The following is a 20,636-nucleotide window of genomic DNA, read 5'->3' as shown; positions in this document are numbered from 1 at the left end:
TCTCTCTCTCTCTCTCTCTCTCTCTCAGCCTCTCCCTTTGTCATTAAAGAAGGAAACACTTTCTCACTCGGTTTGTTTGTTTACTGGTTCCCACCTCTCTTTGGGGAGTTAGGAGCAGAAACAGAATTCGTTCTCAGCTGGCCGCCTGCCTCGTCCCTGAACACACCCCACTTCTTCTTCTCTTCCTCTCCTCTTCTCTCGCTCAGCATCCTCTCAGCATGGATGAGTAGATTACATATGCTTCCTTTCTGAATGAGTTCACTCGTAAATAATGGATTGATTTATTGTGTGTCTGTACAACTCTCAAGGATTTTTTTTTCTTTTCAGTCGGAGTGTCACAGTGGTGGTTTAGTTTGTCGCTGAGGGAGAGCTAAATCAGGGCTAGATAAGCGCTTAGAGGAAGGGCAAGGGGCTGCTTTAAGTGTGTTTGCAGCGCATACATGTGTGATGACGCATATGATAAAGAAACCTGATGGAGTTGAATTCAACAAGTTTTCTAACTCCCGAAGCATTCTGTATGAACCTTCATCGAAATGCTTGGTTGAGTCATCAAACTCTTTCCAAAAAAAAAAAAAAAGCAGCATTGGAAGCAGATGCTGCTTTCTATAAATACAGGACCAGAGGGTGGAGGGTGAAGGCCTCCCTGTACTGTCCTTCAGAATACTATCTGGAAGCATTTATGATCCGCCAACACAAAATAGAAACAGAGCAAGCGAGGGAGAAATGAGAATAACAAAATGTGAGAACGAGTAACGAGCAGGAAGAGAAAGTGAGAGAGAAAAGTATGAAAGTTGTATAAAAAACAGAGGCAGAGAAAAGGGGGAAATATTTTTTCTACCCAGTACAGGAATGCTGTAATGCTGCCAGGTTGGCCAAAGGCTAAGTGACAGCGACCCTCCTGCTTCCTGGTCTAAGGTCACACGCTGCTGTGTCCGTGACAGAGCCTGGATGTACTCAGAGAATGGGCCGCGGCAAAGGCTAAAGTCGACGCAATTATGAAGCAATTACTGTAATGATCTCCAATGAAACCTGTTATGGCATTGTTAAGGCCGGAACAAAAGGATGGGCACTCCCAATTGTTCCCTAGAATGGACTCTTTTCACATTACACAGGGTGAGGAGAAGGGGGAGGCAGGAGGGGAGGGAAGATGAGAGAAAGAGAGGGACTGAACGGGGATAGAGTTAGAGCTGTGACCTGTTCTTGAATTTCCGTTATCCGTTGTAGTCTGTGTTTGTGTATGCGTGTGGGTAACTAGACAGAGAAGGACTTTGATAGTGTTTAGCAAAAAGGGACAGAAGGATCTAGAAAAGGAGAAGGGGGGTAAGTCGGGGGGGTTATTGGAAGATGAATGGCCTCTAAGATAAATGCATGCAGGCCAGAGAGGGCCGACCCCCACTCTATACCGCCCCACTACCATGACATCAGAACAGAAGGGGAAAGCATCTCCTCTTTGTGGAAGAGCCTAATTTAATTTGTACCTTCCAACGAGGGGTAAATATGTTTGAACTGTCTCGCTGAGCCCGCGGTCGCCCGATCAGGTTCTCACGGGAAACTGCTCGGAGCAGGATATCAAGCCCCACTGCATCACAACTTCACTTTCTAAACTAATCTAATTTCTGGGCTCTTCTTTTCTTTCACTCCCCTCCCCTCGCTCCATCTGTTCCTGCGCTGCTCTCCTCTCGCGAGGCTGTCACTCCCTGCTGTCCATGCTTCGTGTCATTCCGGCTCCCGGCGTTCCCCGGGGATGATCCCTGTGACCTTCTCCCTGTCTTACTGGAATTTGACGTCAAAGGTCTCGTTGCTAAGAATGGAGTTTTGTTTAGTAACAAATATGACCCTTTGCCTTTGCTTCTGCTGTCTCGCCCTCACTGTTTCTCTCACTCCGACTTTACAACTTGCTTATTCACTCTTACACTCTTTTCCATCTCGTTTTCTCTCTCTATCCGTCACTTTCCATCTCTTCTTCCCCAGCATCAATGGATCTTCCTTTCTCTGCCTCTCTGCCCCCTGGTCTCGCCTCTCGTCTCTCCCTGGCTATCTCATGTATTATTTCAGTCTACAGGGGCTCAGGGTGGAAATGAAATATGGCGGCCAAGCCTCAACGGGCATGCTCATATTCTGTGTAATTACCTCGGGCTGAGGACCGGGGCTCGGCTCAGTATCTATAAATCTGTGCCTCTCACTGGCCCCAGCCGCCTTTTGAAACCCTACCCTGCCGACGCATTGTGGTGAGACTATGACCCATGACCTTTCACACCGCCAGGGCTGCTGGGAGTGACCTGTGACCCCACGTTGGGCTCTCTCAGAGTCTGCTCAGTCTGACCCCTCCGAGCCTCGTGACCTCCCAAGTCACAGCTGTGCCTGATCTGTCCTTAGGGGCCGGAAAGGAACACGTCAAATGGGGGTTTTTCGGTGCTGTGTGGGTGTGCATGTGTGTGCGGATGGGAGCGGGGTGCGCGACTGTTTGTGTATGTGTCTGTATATCCTCGCCTCTTCCCTCTGCAAGGACCCTCACAGGGGAGTGTATACATAGAGATAGGTGGGTTACCAAAACAGCGTGTCTCTTACAGCCAAGGCCACGACATGTAGACGGGGTCAGACAATCTATCAATCATGCATACAAAGGTCATGGAGCCCTAATGGTGGCGTGTCTGTATGCAATGCTAATGTCATCTGTTAAAAACATATACTCACAGATGATTTATCGCAATGTATTGATCCGTTAAGATACATCCTATATCCACAATTATGGAGAAAGTCTCAGAAATGTATATGTCTGATGGCATGGAGATTTAATGAGGCACATGGGTATGGGTCACTTAGTGTCTGCTGTTATTAGCTGATTCTTCTGACCCCCAGGATGTAGGCGCCATTTCAATGTGCCAGTCCTTATCTCCTTCTCTATTTTCATTTTCACTTCCCTTTTCTAATCAGAGGTGGAAATTGACGCCTGAATTCACCCTTCTCTGCTTTTCTCCACCTCTCTCTTCATCCCGCTCTTGGCCTTTGGAGTAATATGTTTGACCATAGAAATCTTTCACTACCTCTGCCCCCATGCCCTCTGCCTCCTCATGTCAGCCTCAACAAGAGCAGAGGGGCACGTGCTGGACCAAAGAGGGCTCTCCTCTTCTTCCTAACCATTTCTTCTTCCTCTTCAGTGCCCTGCAGTTCCACCTTCCCTTTTCCTGCGTTCATGCTCCCTGTATGCTCTCTCCCCCATTGGCCTTCAGAGCCCCGTGTCCGACCAGAGCGGGGCCTCTGTGACCTGCAGCTGTGTTTACTGTCAACACAGACCAGTGTTAGGACAGCTGGGAGAACAAGAGAAGGCCAGACAGTAGAGAGCACGAGTGCACATAGGCTGGACAGCACATGCGCACCCATGAACCCACACACATGCACTTGCACACGTGAGTAAAAACACGCACAAACATAAATTCATCTTATACACACACACTCAAATAAATGAGCAATTTCAGTGGCATGAATATTCACAAGCAGCTAAAGTAGCAAGTGTTTGTATGGGTATGTGATGGTGTGGTGTCACCGTAACCTTTCCCCTGTTTCAGTTTTGGAGCGGTGTTGAAGGCATCGTGGCTCTGGTGACACACCTTAGGAAGGTTATGGCCTGCTCCATTACACTCAACTCAGCGGAACAAACGTGGGCGCCTTCTTATTTGTGTTCGCATAGGGGATGCGTAGGATGGTACGTGTGGGAAAAGTGTGCACCTCGGATGGCTTCTTCCTTTACCCCCCCCCCCGACACACACACACAGAAAAAAACGTGGTCACACAGAACGGTGGTGAAATGTTGCATACTCAAATATCCTTTCCTACTTAATTATTTTTCCCCCTCTTCCTGCACGCCAGCTGATTCAGTGGGACAGACCCTGGTTCACACAGTCCGCATCCTGTCTTGCACTGACACACCATCACAAACACGCACACACATACTTCATACCAGTGCTTTAATACATTTCCCTGGGATTTAAACTTCCATGGGAGCCTGCAAACCCCACCATAGTTGTGGTATGACTCTCCCCATGTGTCCTGTCAGGCCTGGGAGAGAGGAAGCTCCATTAGTTAGCATGATGGGGGAAATTCCCCTTGCTAGCATCGAGCGCCATATCACAAATAACTTTTAACTGGCCATGTGGATGATACCATTAATGATCTCACTAATGATGACTAAAAACATTAAAAGATATTCACATCGGTTACTGCTTCCTGGTGGCAGAGAGTCAGTGCATTTCTGCTGACGGGGCGTCTAATCATCCTCGTCTATATCATCTATCCATGTGACTAACTCTATCAGGCTGAGATCCGCCACTCCTAAAAAAGTATTGACACTTCCTCATTGCTATTGACACAACTTATCAGGCGTCAAGGACACCATCCTGAGAGGATATTGACATCCTGCTTTTAGTCGCATTGATGTTGCATATGCTGACGACACCTGCACACTTTTTCCTCCACCGTTCGCCGCAGACGTGCATCCAACTTGGCATCCAACTTGGCATCCACAAATAAGTGAACTTACATGCACCCTCATCACCTGTAAACCAGATCTGTTGTGTTTTCCTATGCATCTATACTCTCTCCATCTCTTTCCCTATGGTATGGTTTCCATGGAAACAGAGATTGTGGAAAAAAAAAAAATACTGTATCGAGAGTGAGTGAGTTATTTTTTTCTTCCAATTTCTCTCTCACTCTTCTGCTCCGTCTCTCTCCCTCCCTCGTTCACTGAAAGTCAAGCAGTGTGTGGAGCGATCAATATCATTAATCAACACAACTCAACAGCACTCAGCTCTGCGGGGAGAGATGAAGAGGCACGGGGGAATGTCAACATGCCGGCCTGGAGTAGTCTTAACCAATGATACATATCACACATCACATGGATGAGAGCAGGGGCGAGGAAGGAGAGACAGAGAGGGACCCGGAGAGGCAGACAGAGAGAGACAGATAACTGAAGAATGGAAGTACGCTTTCTAGGTAGAGGTGGAGAGAGAGCGAGCGAGCAAAAAGGAAAGAGAGAGAGATGGAGGTGGAGAGATAGAGGAGTTATTACTTGGTTGTCACCTACAGTCTAAAATCCCATATGACATCAGCAGTGAAGTGGTGACGGAGGTGGAGCGTTCATTTATCTGACTCACTCTGAGGTATGAGTACAGTCAATAAGTACAGTCACTATTACACCATCTACTGGAGCTGCTACCAGCTGCTGAAACAAATACCTCTCCATCACTGTCCACTGACCGAGATACTAAAACAAAATGGTCAATCATAGATACCCTAATCTGAAACAAAACACTGCAATACATAATATACAATTACACTGTAAATATGCTGGTGTGGTGTTACTTTTTCAGATTGGTTAGAATGAGTTGAGGTGAAGTGAAAGAGGTGTAATCGGATTACTGGAAGAAATATGATGGAAGTCAGATAAAAAAATAGTGAAAGTTAATCACAATTTCCAAGAGCCGAAGCTGAGATTTAAAAAGCTTGTTTTGTCAAACTTAAATAGTCCAAAACTTTAAGATATTCAGCTTACTTTCACAGAAAATTAATAAAACCAGCATGTTTGAGAAGCCAGGACCAGTAATTTTTGAGAGGCATTTTTGCATTAAAAATTTACTGAAATTGTTGCAGATTTCTTTTCTGTCAATCAACTAAATCGATTCAGCTATACTTTTTAGCTTAAAGCAGCAGTGGGTAGAACTGGAGCAAATATGATTAAAAAAAGTTATTTTTATGAAATGGTCACTATATCCTGACAGTAGTGCATGAGACAGGTAATCTGAAAAAAAAAACATGTTCCTCTGTGTCCTCCGGTGCTCCTAATGGCATCTGCAAGATTTCACAGACCGGAGGTAAACAACCAATCAGAGCCGAGCTGGAGCCTGCCGTCTCTGAGCAGCTGTCAATCACTCATAAACTCTGATCAAACGGTCAAACTAGGCAGCGCTAATCAAATATGAATCAATATTCTGTTACTGTAATGACTATTTCAAGCATTAAATGTTTTCAGAAACATATCGTAGTGTACTGTTTAGCTTTAAAATGAGGAAGTTTGTGACCCGGCAGCCATGTTGAGATCAGGTGAGGATATACCAAGCACCGCCCACCAGCCGGAGCAAACTTTGTCATTTTACAGCTAAACAGTACACTACAAGATGTTTCTGAAAACATTTTAGGCGAGAAATAGGCATTACAGTAACAGAATATTGATTAATATTTGATCAGTAATGCCTAGTTTGACCGGAGTTTGCGATTGATTGACAGCTGCCTCTATTGAATGAACAGTCAATAGGAACGCTCTCTCTGACATGACGTGTGATTGGCCAAAGTCTCCTGTCATGGGCTAGATTTTTGAAAGCCTGAAAACAGAGCTATGAGGAGGTGGAAAAGTGTAGTTATCTCTCAGAAAACTTGAATTACAATATGCTGAAAGGTTATTATCAAATTTTTGTCCAATGATGCCAAAAACATTCTGCCTACCGCATGTTTAACCACCAAATCAATACCAACTTACTGCTTACACATATTTCTGTCCTACATCTGTAACACAACAACTACGCATAATATTTAACTTGACTACCTGTGAACTACCACAACTTAAACCTAGAATCACAAGCAATGCTTCTGATCCATCACACTATACTTCTTTCTGATTCAGAAATAGCTAATTTTATTCCCATCTGACAGGTATAACACCTTTTCATCACATTTGTCCCTGCAGCATCCCATCGGAAACAAGACTGGGCACACTTTTTTGATAGCTCACTCTCGCTTCTTGACATAACAGCACCTGGAAAAGAGGCACTGTAGCATCTCAAGTTGGTGTGAGGCCAAAGTAGACAGCATAGTGACTATTACTTTATGCTAGAGGGCAGTACAATAAGGATCATTTTTTTTTGTTTTTGTACTGGAGATACTAAAAAAATGGTAAATATTAAAGTAAAATTACATTGCAGGTCTATTTATTGCAAAAACATGATGTAGACTTTACTTATTTTTTTTAAAGTAGCGGAGATAGGGAAAGCATCTAACGTCATTGGGAAACACATTTGCCTACGTTCCCAATGGTTGAGATTTGAATGTTATGGAAATGATAACGCCTTATTTTCCCAGTGAACCCAAGTCTTGCCTCAAAGAGTCGGCTCATAATGATGGGAGAACTGTAGAGGCAGAAGGAGACATCTCTTGGCGTGCTGGTGAAGAAACAAAGGAGCGCTTTCTTACAGTCACTCTCACCCAGTCAGCTTTCATATCACTTTTTCCTCCACAGCCTTTAACTGACGAGTTCCCATAATAAACACGCTGAGAAGAAAAAAGGTGATATGAGTAGCGGTGGTTGGGAGTCAAACAGGATAATGTAAAAATTGACAGATTCGTCAATATGCTGCATTAAGTCGGGGAAGCCATTTCCATTTATAAAGTCAAAATAAAGAATGTGATTTCTTGCTCGTAGCTCGCTCAACTCACCCACTCACTCACTCTCTCGCTCCCTCATTATCTCACTCTTCCCTTCATTTACAGTTGTTTTAGTTACTGAATAACTTATCCCTCGCTGCATCTCTACCTCTAACTCGCTTCTCCTCCCTCTCTGAGTGTAGGAGAGATAACTACTGTGGAGTTGACAGCGGAAGTGGTCCTGTACTGTGGGCCCGGGGTGGGAGGTGAGTGGGAGGCTTGGTGTAGCATGTCAGCCATGCTGTTGGCAGCGGGACTTGCCAGCTCGACTTAGCGCTGCCCTGGAGTTGCGCTAAAGAACTCCAACAACTCCGAGGTAAAAGTTGATTTTCTCTCTTCAGTCATACAATGGCTCCAAGCCAAGAATGGCTCCATGCAATTTACTTTTTCCATCCTGGCTCATTAATTTTTCAAATATCCATATTACAATGTACAGATGAGTGTAAGGAACATACTGTAATAGATTCATTTTGAAATTAATAGCAAAGAAAAATCGTCTTTTCTAAACAATAAGAACAAGTGAGTGACGATAAAAAAAAAAAAACGTGTTAAACAAATAGTTTCAAATAATTCTTTTTTATTCAGATTGTTATGCTGCATTTGTTAGTAACCTCTCAGAAGGCAAGGCCCAGAATGTAATGTCAGCATTGCTGCGCGAATCGCTGGCTCTTTAGCTCAAAGCCGAGCATTCAGATCTGTGGGATTGGGCTGTGCACGGTACACATGCTCCGAGGGAGCACAGCACACCCAGGCAGATTTAGAGTCTTGTTTGTTTATTTCCTCTAAGTGTGCGAGACAGAATGCTTTCCCGCATTAATATTCAGCATCAACTCATACACAACAAGGAAAGGAGAAGATAGAGAGCAGGAGAGAGAGAGAGAAAGAGAGAGAGAGAGATGGAGGTATGGAGGCGGACCTCCTTGCGCTGCTGCTCCGTGAGGAGGCAGATTATTTAAAGACTGATTGAGACGCCAACGTCAGACGGATTGGGAGCGTGAAGGCAATCAGCGAACAGATAAGGAGCTGTTACCTGAAGACGCAGCACTGTGCTGGCTGGTTGGGTAGTCCTCCCTGCACTGTCTGATAACAGCCTACTTTTAATGACCAGTGAAAGCTGGCAGGAGACGGACACTAAACAGATCAACCTCTCCTCCCCTCCGGCTGCGCCTGGCTCTGCTCACTAGATATACTAACCCCCCCCCCCTCCTCTCATTCCATCCATCCATTCCTCCTGTAGTCTATCTCTCCATCCTGCCATTCCACCATCCACCTATCCCTCAAGCAATGCTAAAGGCAACGCTGCCAACATGCACTGCAGCCAAGAGCCATGTAAATACAAGAACGCATATCCATGTGCACAGATATCCATTCGCATTGGAGACAATACTCATATTTTCCTTTTTGAGATGCTTCTTTTTATTTGTGTAACCATTAGACATATAGAATTCATAAAACAACACACACATACACACACAATAATTCACACAAAAGCATTCTCATAAACCTCTTCACTTTAAAAGGTAGGCACTTCTTGCGTTTGCTCCGTCTTGGTGGATTACAATTAGCCAGGGATTCTCCTGCAGGGCATAAATGTGTTGCTTTCAGATACAGGGATCCATTTGACTCTAATGTAATTATTGTACAGAGGCTCCTGGTGCCCTCGCCAGCCACAGATTAAGGGCGCTCTCGCCCACCACTTGCTCTCACCTTTGGCTCCTCAGCTGAAACCATGCTAAACAGTCTTGCTCATTCTCCTCCTTCTCTCTCTCTCACTCCATCTCTTTCCAAGCTCTCTTCCAATAACATAACCCTCCCCGACGCCTCTGCCTTTGTCTATTTGCTCTCAGCCTCCAGGCCAAGTAAGCTGATAGGCTGTCAGGGGTCAGCTGGCTGTGAGTGATTGGCTTAATGGGCAAGGCCAGAGCTTCTGCCTGGGAGCCAATGAGGAATAGCAGCCTGGCCTGTACCCCCTTGTTGACCTCCGCTAGCCCACAGCAACGCCGACACGCCTCTGCAAACACAGCCTGGGGTGGGAGCACCGGGTAGCTGCCAACAGGGGTCCCCCACACACATTCACACACACAACTAGTCACGTGCAAAATCACACACAATTGCACACACACACACACTATGAGATTATACATCTGGTTGCCAAGTGAGGATCCCTCACATCTCTGCCACCTTTTCACTTTCCCTTTCTCTGTCTCTTTATCCCTCGCTTTCTTTCATTCCCTCTGTCTTATCCTTTCTCTGCCCATCGCCCCCTCATCCTAACTCTGTCTTTGTGAAACACAGTTCTCGCATCAAAGTGGGAGAAATATTAATCCGAGCAGAAGTATCTGCTCCGAGTGTAGGGATCAAGAACCAGGTCGAGGATAGGTGGAGGGGGGAGAGACGCGAGGAGAGAGAGAGAGAAGTGGGGGTGAATGGCAGACAGAAAGACCGAAAAATGGATGGGGGATGTAAAGCAGCACATTTCGCAGCCTGACTTGGAAGCCCCTACACAACAATTATGGTTCACTAATCTCCAAGTATAATACAAGGTCTCACACACTATGGCTTTCTGCCTTGCGATTACCATATTCGTACATCATATCATCATACAGATGTGTTTAACACACAAAATAATGGACCAAACACTGTAAATATTTAAACATAAAAAGTGAAAACAACAAATGGTCATTTATATAGGTTTTTATATAGATTCCCAACAGCTTTAATGTTCAATCAAAGCATTTTTTGTAACTTCTCCGTCTGCTTTCACCTCTCTCCATTCTCCTATTACAAAATACAGGTAAGGTATTCCACAAGAAATAAAGAAGAAAGATTATTTTCAGCCCTACATACTTGTCTTTGAAAAAGATTCATCCCCCAGTTGTGTGAGATAATGAGACGCACAGACAGACGGGTAACGGCGATGGCGACACCTGTGTCTATACAATCACACATAGCATTTAGCCAGTGAATAGTATGTTTTAAATGGCTATGGCAGGCATTGCCAGGCATTCCATATGTTAAGAGTGGGTGTATGTGTTAATGAGCACGGGGACACATGGAATGACACACAACAGGTCCATTCAAAGAAATGTTTTTTCTATATGCAGCGCCACATACTATGTGTAAGTCACCAGTGTGATTCCACTTGCCTAAGCTAAGGTACAAGTATGGCCAAATAAGCAAATTGTAAATTCTAACCAACATTCCCATCCATCTGTGATTCACATGAGCTGTCAGTTAGCGCTGACATTCATTAAACTAAACATCAAGTAATACCACACTTAACCCCAGGGAAAACACATGGCCGGCCAGCGTGCAGAGAGAGGCATTACAGTGAGTGTCAGAATAATATCTGAACCTCCCACTTTCTCTCGTCAGGACTGACCTTGTGTAAACACTGGAGGAACGGGTAATGCTCCTCAGATGTGATCTAATTGCAGTGTGCGGCTGTATGTGTGCGCGTGTGCATGTGTGTTGCCTGTTTAGCAAGAGGTGGGTTGTGCACTGACGGGCGCTAATGTGTACAAGCCAGTACAGAGGTGATGAGGGTCGAGCACCGCGATGCACACACAGCACGATGGGCAATAGAAAAATTATGAATTCTAAGTTTTTTATGATCTTGTGTTTTTTTTTTCTGAAATAGCTTTGCAAAATTATTTTCCAATCAGAATAACTATAAATTAATAAATATAAATATATATAAATAATACAATTATTTCATTAAGCAAAATAAAGCATTTTAAAAATGCTTTATTAATAAAAACAAAGGCTTGTATAATTGCAAATCAGGGCTGTTGTAGATAAAAAAAAAATAATAATTATGGCGCCGAGGGAAGGGGGTAATATTCCGAGATAAGAAAAACACTATTTCTCATTACGACGGATTTGAAGTCCACTCTAATTCCAAATGTTTTCCTCGTAAATTTGTGAATTTTTTCTCGTAAATTTGCCACTTTAATCTCAGAGAATATTAAAGTTTTTTTACGACTTGGAAATTCTGAACTTTTTCTTGGAATATTACCCCCCCTCTCTCCCAGCTCCGTAATTTATTTATTTATTTTTTTTACCTACAATGGCCCTAATATGCTGTATATATGGCATAAAACTGTGTGGATTTAGAATTTCTGAAATTCAAAATATGTAGTGCAATAAGTAATAAATGTGTAATTAAAGTAGATGTATGTCTGGTCTGTTTCCCATGGAAACTGCTCGCAGAATATTATATCACTCTAAACAGATATTGCAAACATTTTTAACATTAGAGGGAATTTATGGTGTACATTTGTTAGACAGTTAAATAAACGTTACTATAATAAACACAATATTTAGGACTGTAATACGATGTCATAAGTGGTTAATGATAAGAACCTCTGAACTTTGTCTGAATCCTCAATTGGTGTTAGTTTCCTCCTTCCTTTTTACAGAATTGTTCTTCGTCTCTTCCCTTTTTCAAGAAACGCATCAAAACACATTGACATTAACCACCCTCATCCACATGTCTTTATCTGCCTGTGCCCGCTGAGGCAACAACAATGGAGTCCCCAGTCAAATTGGGAAAACTCAGCAAGGATGGAACAGTAAATCGAGAGTACTTTATCCACACACACACAAACACACACACGTGCATACAACGAGCAGAATCACTACAACCCATGGCTTTTTTTTTTCTTGATGGAAAAAAAACAAGCTGTTGCTTTACAAGAGAAGATGATATATTTCTTATTTAATGCAATAAAGCAGAAGACAAGGTGTGCAACATGTGCTTGCCTGTACTGAAACTGTGAAACTGCAAACTCTTTCAGAAGGTCACCAGTTTAGTCTGGTATTGCAAATGGCACTAAATGTCTTGGTGGTACATCTACCACAGCATACCAGCTCACCTGCATACAAGTGAATAGATGACAAAATAAATGCACATATAAATCCACATTGATATTAACTATAATGGTTTCTTTTGTATCAAACAAAACTTATACGGTATATTCAGCATATGGCCCAACAACACACAGCACAAAATGTGCAAATGCGTACATAGTTTTTTTCCCTCTTTTCTGAGCATCTTTCTCACACCAAGTACCATGTAACTTCTCACCCTCCCAATACCCACTCTCTCCTGAAGAGATCCAAACAGGGCCTCTCGTCCACACAAGCATAATTAATAAAACAAATACACCTCATTGAGTCACAGAGAAGCTAAACACAATTAGCTGTTTTTGTTGGAATTGCTGCAAGAGATTAGTTTGGATCCATAATAAGTTTACACATCGTGGTGCCAGCGAAGCTGCAATGCATTAAAACCTAAACACAAAACCAAAAGGACAAATAAATCCCTCGTAAGGTAAACAACCAAGCATGACGGAATGGACCAAACAGACTAAATATTAAACTGGGTAAACAACGCTTGCACAATGCTCAGCTCCAAGTTTAGAAATATTTTTAAAAAATCATGTGCTTTCTATTATAGATTTGATATGGGTATAGTTGTATTTGTTTTGTAAAGTGCATGCCTGCTTTGGCATCAACGTGCTGTGTCGGTGTTTGCGTATCATATTATGTTTGCATACTGACTGAAGATGTTTCCCATCTGCTTAAAAAAAATGTTGCTCAGATATGTATCACTTTAAAATTCTTTAAAATAGAAAAGCAAAGAAGAAAAGATGAAATAACAAACAATAAACCACCACCTAACAATACAACTTGTTATTTCAACATGTTCTCTTTCATGCTGGCCAGTATGTTCATTTAATTTGACAGCAAGTTTGAACTAGGCTGTGCTTTAATGGACAATGGACCTGGACCACAGATGGTTGGATGTGTTGAGACTGTATACTACTATATCCATTTAATACATGAGTTTTAATTCCTGTTTAAGTTTTGACCAATCTGTTGCTGCATTAATAAGGTTTACAGTTGAATTGTAATTCCTGTTAATTTGAAGATTTTTTACCAAGTTGGTAAAGTTGGTGTACAATTTATAATTTTAATAATTAATATCAATTCAGTAAATTTATATCCATGTATTTATTTGTTACATTTTGTTTTACAAAGTTAGGAAACCAATGTTTAAGTCAAGCTTGATGTTTCCTTACACATAATAGAATGATCCCAGTCACTTTCACAGAGTGAGGCGTACAGCTTATTAATTAAACAAAGCCAAAGCCCAGGTATTGCTGTCGGTATCGGGACTGAAAAAGTCGGATCGGTGCATCCCTAGTCGAGAACTGAGATGTACACTGAAGTAAGTTAAGATGTTTTTTGCAGAAGCTTTCAGACTGAACAGGGAATTGTGAACGTGTTGGGAATGACGGAGGAGTCAGCCGTAAAAAGGAAAGTAGTCGGCTGTGGCCAGACGAGGCTAAGGCCAAGACACGGGATGCTCCTCATGAGGCTCAGCTGGCCCCTCGACCACTCGAGACGCAAACACACACCAAGAGATTACAAACACATTGTATGGACACACGCTCAAATCTATATCTGATAAATGTTTATATGACAACACTGTTTTTAACTTGGTGGCGTTTTTTTTTATTTTTATATCCAAGCCACATTGGTCATAAAACAAGTGAAATATATTTGTGTCTTTTACCCTTCTCAGGGTATAAAGGACAACTCTTTGGGGTTGGTATCACAGTTTATGGTGTGTCAAAAACAGAGAAGGGAGTACTCTGTGGCTTGTATACATGAGTATCTCATAATGCAGCTCTCTGCTATAAATTTCCACCAGAGAAAAAGTTATGGACTGGGCTCACGAGTGCATGGTTAAATGTGGCCGTATCAAATGCATGGGAACACATTCCCCCCCAAGAAATGTGACACAACAGGAAATGGCTTAACAGATTTTTCTTCTGGGCTAGAGGGGCCAATAACTGTCACTTTAGTTTAGGCCCACAGACCCTCAACTCCCTGTGTCTGGTCAGTAATTTGTAGAAGGAGACCTCTGTATTAAAATACCGTTTTTTGCGATATGGATAAAATCTTTCCAGACCTGGAGAACAGGTCCCCTAAGAGCCCCGCCCTGGGTCACTGAGAGGCACCTGTGTGAGTGTGAAGGGGAGGTAAGAGGTGCATACGATTGGGAGTGTGAGGTATCATGAGAGTCGCCCTGGGTTTTTTGGTGAAAGGGTGGGTTAGGTTTGTGGGGTCTCACGTCCCTCTGGTTTTTCAAACTCTCTTTACTGGTTTTGGCATTTATTAGGCTTTATGCTGTGCACTTAATCTTTATTGGGATTTGCACTATGAACTGACCCAGACTGAATATCAGCCCTGGGAAACAAAATACTGTTCCCTTGCTTTTTTTTTTTTTTTACCACTACCAGGGACTCTCTCTACTGTTTATTCAGTGAAATTAATAGGGTTTAATGACACATTGTGAAAATACAAAATTCTTTAAGAAATTTTGAAAAAAAACAATTTAACACTTCACATTTGCTGGAGCATGTACTGTATGGAGGTCATGGCTGAGGGATGGTGAAGTTGAGTACATACTGTATTATGGATTAAGGTTTTAAGGTGGAGATTTTCTGTTTCTCTAGCCATATTCACAAAACTTACAATTTTTCTCGTTGTCATTCTGCTCATGTGCACACGTGTGAAAAGCAATGATATGAAAAAAACAAAGAGAAGGAAAAACAAACAGTTGGGGATGAGAAGCAGGCGGAAGCCCGTAAAGCCTGGTGACCGGGGTCAACTCTCTCAGATACACATCACTAAGAGGAGCTATAAAAGTTCAAGAGGAGGTGTCTCTGTCGATCCAGAGAAAATAAACCCAGGCCTGACTATACAAGGACATCAGCATGGAACACACGGAGGCCCGGTCTGAGTAACAACAACAAGCAACAAGGACAAAATCTACATCCATCATTCAAGGGCAGATACAGTACATCTTACATGGAGAGGCACAATTTGTCCATATAGGTTTGCATCACCCATTTTTAAGCACACACACAATACCTTTCACTCACTCACCCTCACACATTGGAGAAAGGATGTTTGCACTGGGATTTCGGAGCAGGAAGTTTCCGGATCCTACTGCATGTTCCTGAGATTTGAGCCATAATAAGAGGTTAACCAGACATTACTTCTCTCTGATCCACAGGGGATAGACCAGCACACTTCATGCTACACACACCAAAAACCCATACCCATACACACACATGCCAAAAAAAGTACACATGAACATTAAAAACCATATGACCGCATCCTTATAGGAAACCGCCGGCATAAATAACCAACAACACAGGCTGTTCATCATCACTTATTGGTGTATGTACATGCCGGGGGTTTGCAGGAACATGATTGGTCGGTGCATTCATCAACCTGATAGTGATCAGTCCCATATAGGGGAGATTAATCATTAGCTCTGCAGGGGCAAATGCATGGCACGGCAGATAGTGATTATTGATGGGTTAATCCCAACTCCATGGCTTTGCATTCAGGCAACAGCCTCAGGGTCTATCATGCTAAATATTTTTTTATCGCTTTCGTATTAAGGCATTAGGATATGTTGGTAATATGCAGAGTAGTTACGCCGCAGTGGGAAAATTAGGCCCATTATGGGTAATGCACCGTATTCATATCAATATATTAGTGCAGTTACCTGAAGCTGACTACGAATCTGCAATTTTCAATACAATATGAGCAGGATAGCAAATTTCCTGGTTCAATACAACACAACGGTGTCACCGATGGAATCAAATCTTTTCTCTCTCTCTCCAACCTTCCTTCCCTTTCTCTCTCTCTCCCTCTCTCTTTTTCCTGGATGTGATGTTTTGCAGAAGTGCTTTTAAAAGCCTCAGAGGGTAAATAGTGCTCTAAAAGTAAACAGAAATGAGCTGACCTTGCCAGAGTTTGGGCTCTTGACAGCAGAGCTGCTTTAAGACTTCAAGCAGCAAGGGTCACACAACTATAAACAAATCCCTTCCAATGCCAGCAATACATACACAGAGAGAGAAAGCAAACAAGTTCCTAGCAAAAAGGAACATAATTAATGAAAACTCCAGAGAGAGAATGTGAAAGAGAAAGAGAGACGGATACAGACAGTGGGAAGAAAAAAATTGAAGATAAGAGGGGGTGGTCTTCACATGGCTAAGGAGTATGACTGGTGGAGAAACACAAGAGGAGGAGGAGGAGGAGATGAAGCAATAACACTGCGGAGAACAGGGTGAAAAATTCCTCACCAGTGTATTTAAAGCCGGATGTGAGTCACCTCACCTGGCATCTGTTTTTGTTTTAGCACAAAGGTCAAAGGTCATGGCTCTTAGGTTGTGAGCAGCCAGCACACAAGGAACCTTATCAACGTTATATAGTACAACGCTGAGCATCTAACGGCTCACTAGGAGGGTTTAAATCTTTTTTTAGTACCTTGCATGGCCTTAATGAATGTTACATCATTTTATTCAACCCCAGTCTGCACATAGAATATCCTCTCTCTCGTTCTGTTTCACCATAGTGTTGAGCCAAAGAGGACACAATAATGAAATCACCACAGCTGACATCTAAGAGTTAAAAAGCAGACCTACTAATAATTCTACTACTGACCAGCACCCCTCGTGGCCTCAGTGTCCACACAAACCCTTCAGGCTTGACCTCGACTCGTCCCCTTCTCTATCACCCACCGAGGGAGGCAGAAAGAAGAGTCAGCATCTAACAGAAGGGTCATAAGGCTCAGAGTGCTGTCCACAGCTTATCTTTGACCTGCAGCACAATCTTGCAAGTAAGGAAAAAAAAAAATCCTAATCCTTGATCCAACCTCCTGGAAAAGACACAATTTTCTGTAAATTATTTTTTCTAACTCTTGTATTCCGCATCAGAGTTAATGTGTACCAATTAGGGCTGTCAAAGTTAACGCTATAATAATGCGTTAACGCAAATTAATTTTTTCAATCATAATTTCTTTAACGCAACTTGCGATTTTTAGGTTGTAGCGGGCTCAGTGAAGATGCTGGTATCATATGAAACCAAAGGAATCCATTGGTACCAACCATGTCATACTAGCTTGTCGGGAAAGAGGGTAAATAACGCTCCAACCGTACGCTAAATTTTGACGAGGAAAAACTGGCATGGCCATTTTCAAAGGGGTCCCTTGACCTGTAACCTCAAGATATGTGAATTAAAATGGGTTCTATAGGTACCCACGGGTCTCCCCTTTACAGACATGCCCACTTTATGATAATCACATGCAGTTTGGGGCAAGTCATAGTCAAGTCAGCACACTGACACACTGACAGCTGTTGTTGTTGGACTTGAGTTTTATGAATTGAACATATTTTTTCTGCTAAATGCAGTACCTGTGAGGGTTTCTGGACAATATCTGTCATTGTTTTGTGTTGTTAATTAATTTCCAATAATAAATATATATATATACAACCATATGATTAAATATTTGAATCAATTGAAAAGCCCTAGTACCAATATTATTCCTTCTGCCTTTTTCAATCTAAGATATAACCAAGATATAAAACAAAGCTTGTGTGGGCTAAATGTTAAAATCACGTTTTTAAAACAGAACAAGATAGATAACTAATTATAATATAACTGCAACATGTAAAATAATACTGCTTCGGCATTTGACTCTTTGGCTCTTATGTTCCACATAGCACCATCCTCATTTTAAAGCAGTTTGAAATGCAGGAGGTGAGGTGTTTGGGTATTGTTCCAAAAGAGAGAGTATAGGTCACAAAGTGAGCACGAAAGCCAGAAATGTCAGCACCTGGCAAAGTAATTGTGGGAGCACTGACAGTGACAAACAACCCTATCAAAAAAGTTTGATGATATATTATGCTCCTGTTACACTATTGGACAGTAAAATGTCATTGCACTTATAACATTTATCAGTGTGCATACTACTTGGCATCTCATCTCGAGACAAGAAGAAAACATGCACCTTCTCTATTCTCAGATGCATTTCCACCTGTGTTCCAGTCCTGGGAGAATCCTCCATTTCCCGTCCTGGATGGCCTGGTTTGGGGCCGTCTATAGACTGCGGTGTGTGTGTCTCCTCGGGGCAGTGTTTGTCATGTCGGAGAATCTTGTTATATACTCCGTGTTCCTCAGCCCTGTGATAAGTCATCGTTATAGCTGGCCAACCTGGCAACCCAGTGATAAGGGAGCCACGTTCAATCACTACGCCAGCTAATATTTCAAATTCCATATTGTTTGCCTGCGGTGGAAGTTCCCTCCCTCCAGCCTATATACACACATATACACATACATACACACACACACACACACACACATGCGTAAAGGACAGTTTCCCTGTTTCTGTCTTTTTCTGTTTCTGCCGCTCTCTCCATCTCCCTGTCTTTCTATCTGTCTGTGTCTCCCATGAGATAGTGTGAGGATGAGTGGTGTCTGTAACCCTGTTAGAAAGGAAGAGGTAGTATTAACACAGTGCAGTGCCGCTGTCATGCCAGCGAGACATAATGTCCTTTACTAAGGAGGACTATTCGAAAGAAAAAAAAAAAAAAAAAACACTGCTCAAGCTCAACTTTCTACATGTAAACACGAGATCAGAAGTTATTTCATTACAGCCACCTTAATATGAAAGAGAATTACAACTAAACACATATTTAAAGCTGTGTTATTTCTATGTAACCACTCAGATGTCGTTAGTGTACAAAAATCTTGTTAAAAGAAAAATAAACCAAAACAGGGCCTCCTTGAGTTCTCTGGAAGACAGACAAAGTGAAGTAGGCTGCTTCTCTGAACTTACACTGTGAGGATATGTGCTCACAGCCCTTGTATAAACACTCCTAAACACAGGCCCTCCTCTGTTTAGTGATCTCGAGGTTCCTCTCCAAGCAGCCTACCAATGACCACAGGCTTCAGGTGGGGTCCGACCACATCCGACGGGAGAGAGAGAGGGGCCTCGAGCCTCATCCCATCAATGCGGTGTCCTCTAAACTTCTTGCGAGCTCTCTCTCAAACTCTCATAAAAAAAAAAAAAGCTGATGGGTTCGGCTCGGGAAGGCAATGGCTCCTGCGGCTGTGTTTATACAGCTTTAAGAGAAGGCAGTTTAGCAGGTGCATGGCGCTGTAAGTACAACCGCAATCCACCGCTAAGAGGATTAAAAGCTAGGATGATATCTTTCTAGTAAATAACGTTTCTCTGGAAAGAAAATACAGCAATAATGGAGCTCTTCTCATTCCCCTGGCTTCATCCTCTTTGCATTGGAAGACAAAAAGTAAGCGAGAGGGAGGGAGAGAATGAGTTTATACGGGCTGGGGAAGGAAAAAAAAACAGGTGTTAAGCCTCTCCAAACTGGCCTATGTAATGGGGTTCTGTTTGGAGGGTGTGGAGCCAGCGGATAAACAGAACGCTGGTCGATATATTTGCCTCCTTCTGCTCTATAATCCCAACAGCGTTACCCAAAGAGTATGCATTATAAGCATCAGAAGCGTCTCGAACATATACTAACTTCTCTGAGCACAGCCCCATTCAGGGACAAGCTAAGCTCTTGTGCTATATCGCTTTCCAAACTGGCAGGGATAGGATACTCACAGCTAAGTAAATGGAGATGAATCATTGAGGGCTGAATTTCCATCATCTGAATGGGCCCTAGAATCACCACAGGAGCTTCCCCATCCCGACAAGTGTTGCCAGAGCCAGAAAATGCCGTTATTTATCCCCATTTCAGCAGCTGCTTTAAGTTGTGTTGTGTTACCGCCGTCCTGCTACAGGAAAGCGATCTCAGACTCAGTGGTCAATAGAGAGGTTATCTGCCTCTCACAGCAGGGCTGAGGCAACTCATATCATAACAGCAGAACACCTGGCTCCAGTCTAACATGTAGCCAGCCCGGCGTGTGATCCTTCTTGGATCTCTGTCCCCTTTTCTCTTCGCTTTTAATTTCTCAATTCCTCCAGGGCAGCGCTCCGTGACTACCTGGGGGTCCCTCTCCCGCCGCCCACTCATAAAGAGGGTAGCAATGGATGTTTACACCTGCTAGGCCCCACTCAAAGCCTAGGGGTGGAGTTAGTGACCTGCCCACTCTCTCCTCCCCGCTCCTCCCTCTCCTAAAGGAAACAATCAGCCTGTTACGAAGGCATCAATGGCTCTCCCAGCTGGAGTTTCCCTTTGGTTATTGAGTGCGGATAGGACCCTATACTGTGCGTTTGTGTGTGTGCATGTGCACAACCAGTGTTGTGATGAGCACTGTTCAAAACACACTCC

General features: G+C 43.0%; 1 protein-coding gene across 7 annotated transcripts in view; it reads right to left on the bottom strand.

Moving 5' to 3' along the window:
* The window catches only part of LOC141769318 (uncharacterized), a 322,621-nt gene that overhangs the window by 89,204 nt on the left and 212,781 nt on the right, over positions 1-20,636 (bottom strand). The window lies entirely within an intron of this gene.

The sequence above is a fragment of the Sebastes fasciatus genome, chromosome 6 (assembly GCF_043250625.1).
Source record: "Sebastes fasciatus isolate fSebFas1 chromosome 6, fSebFas1.pri, whole genome shotgun sequence".
Classification (NCBI taxonomy): Eukaryota; Metazoa; Chordata; class Actinopteri; order Perciformes; family Sebastidae; genus Sebastes; species Sebastes fasciatus.
Note: the sequence above shows the minus strand (reverse complement) of the source record. Positions and strands in the feature narration are given on the sequence as shown.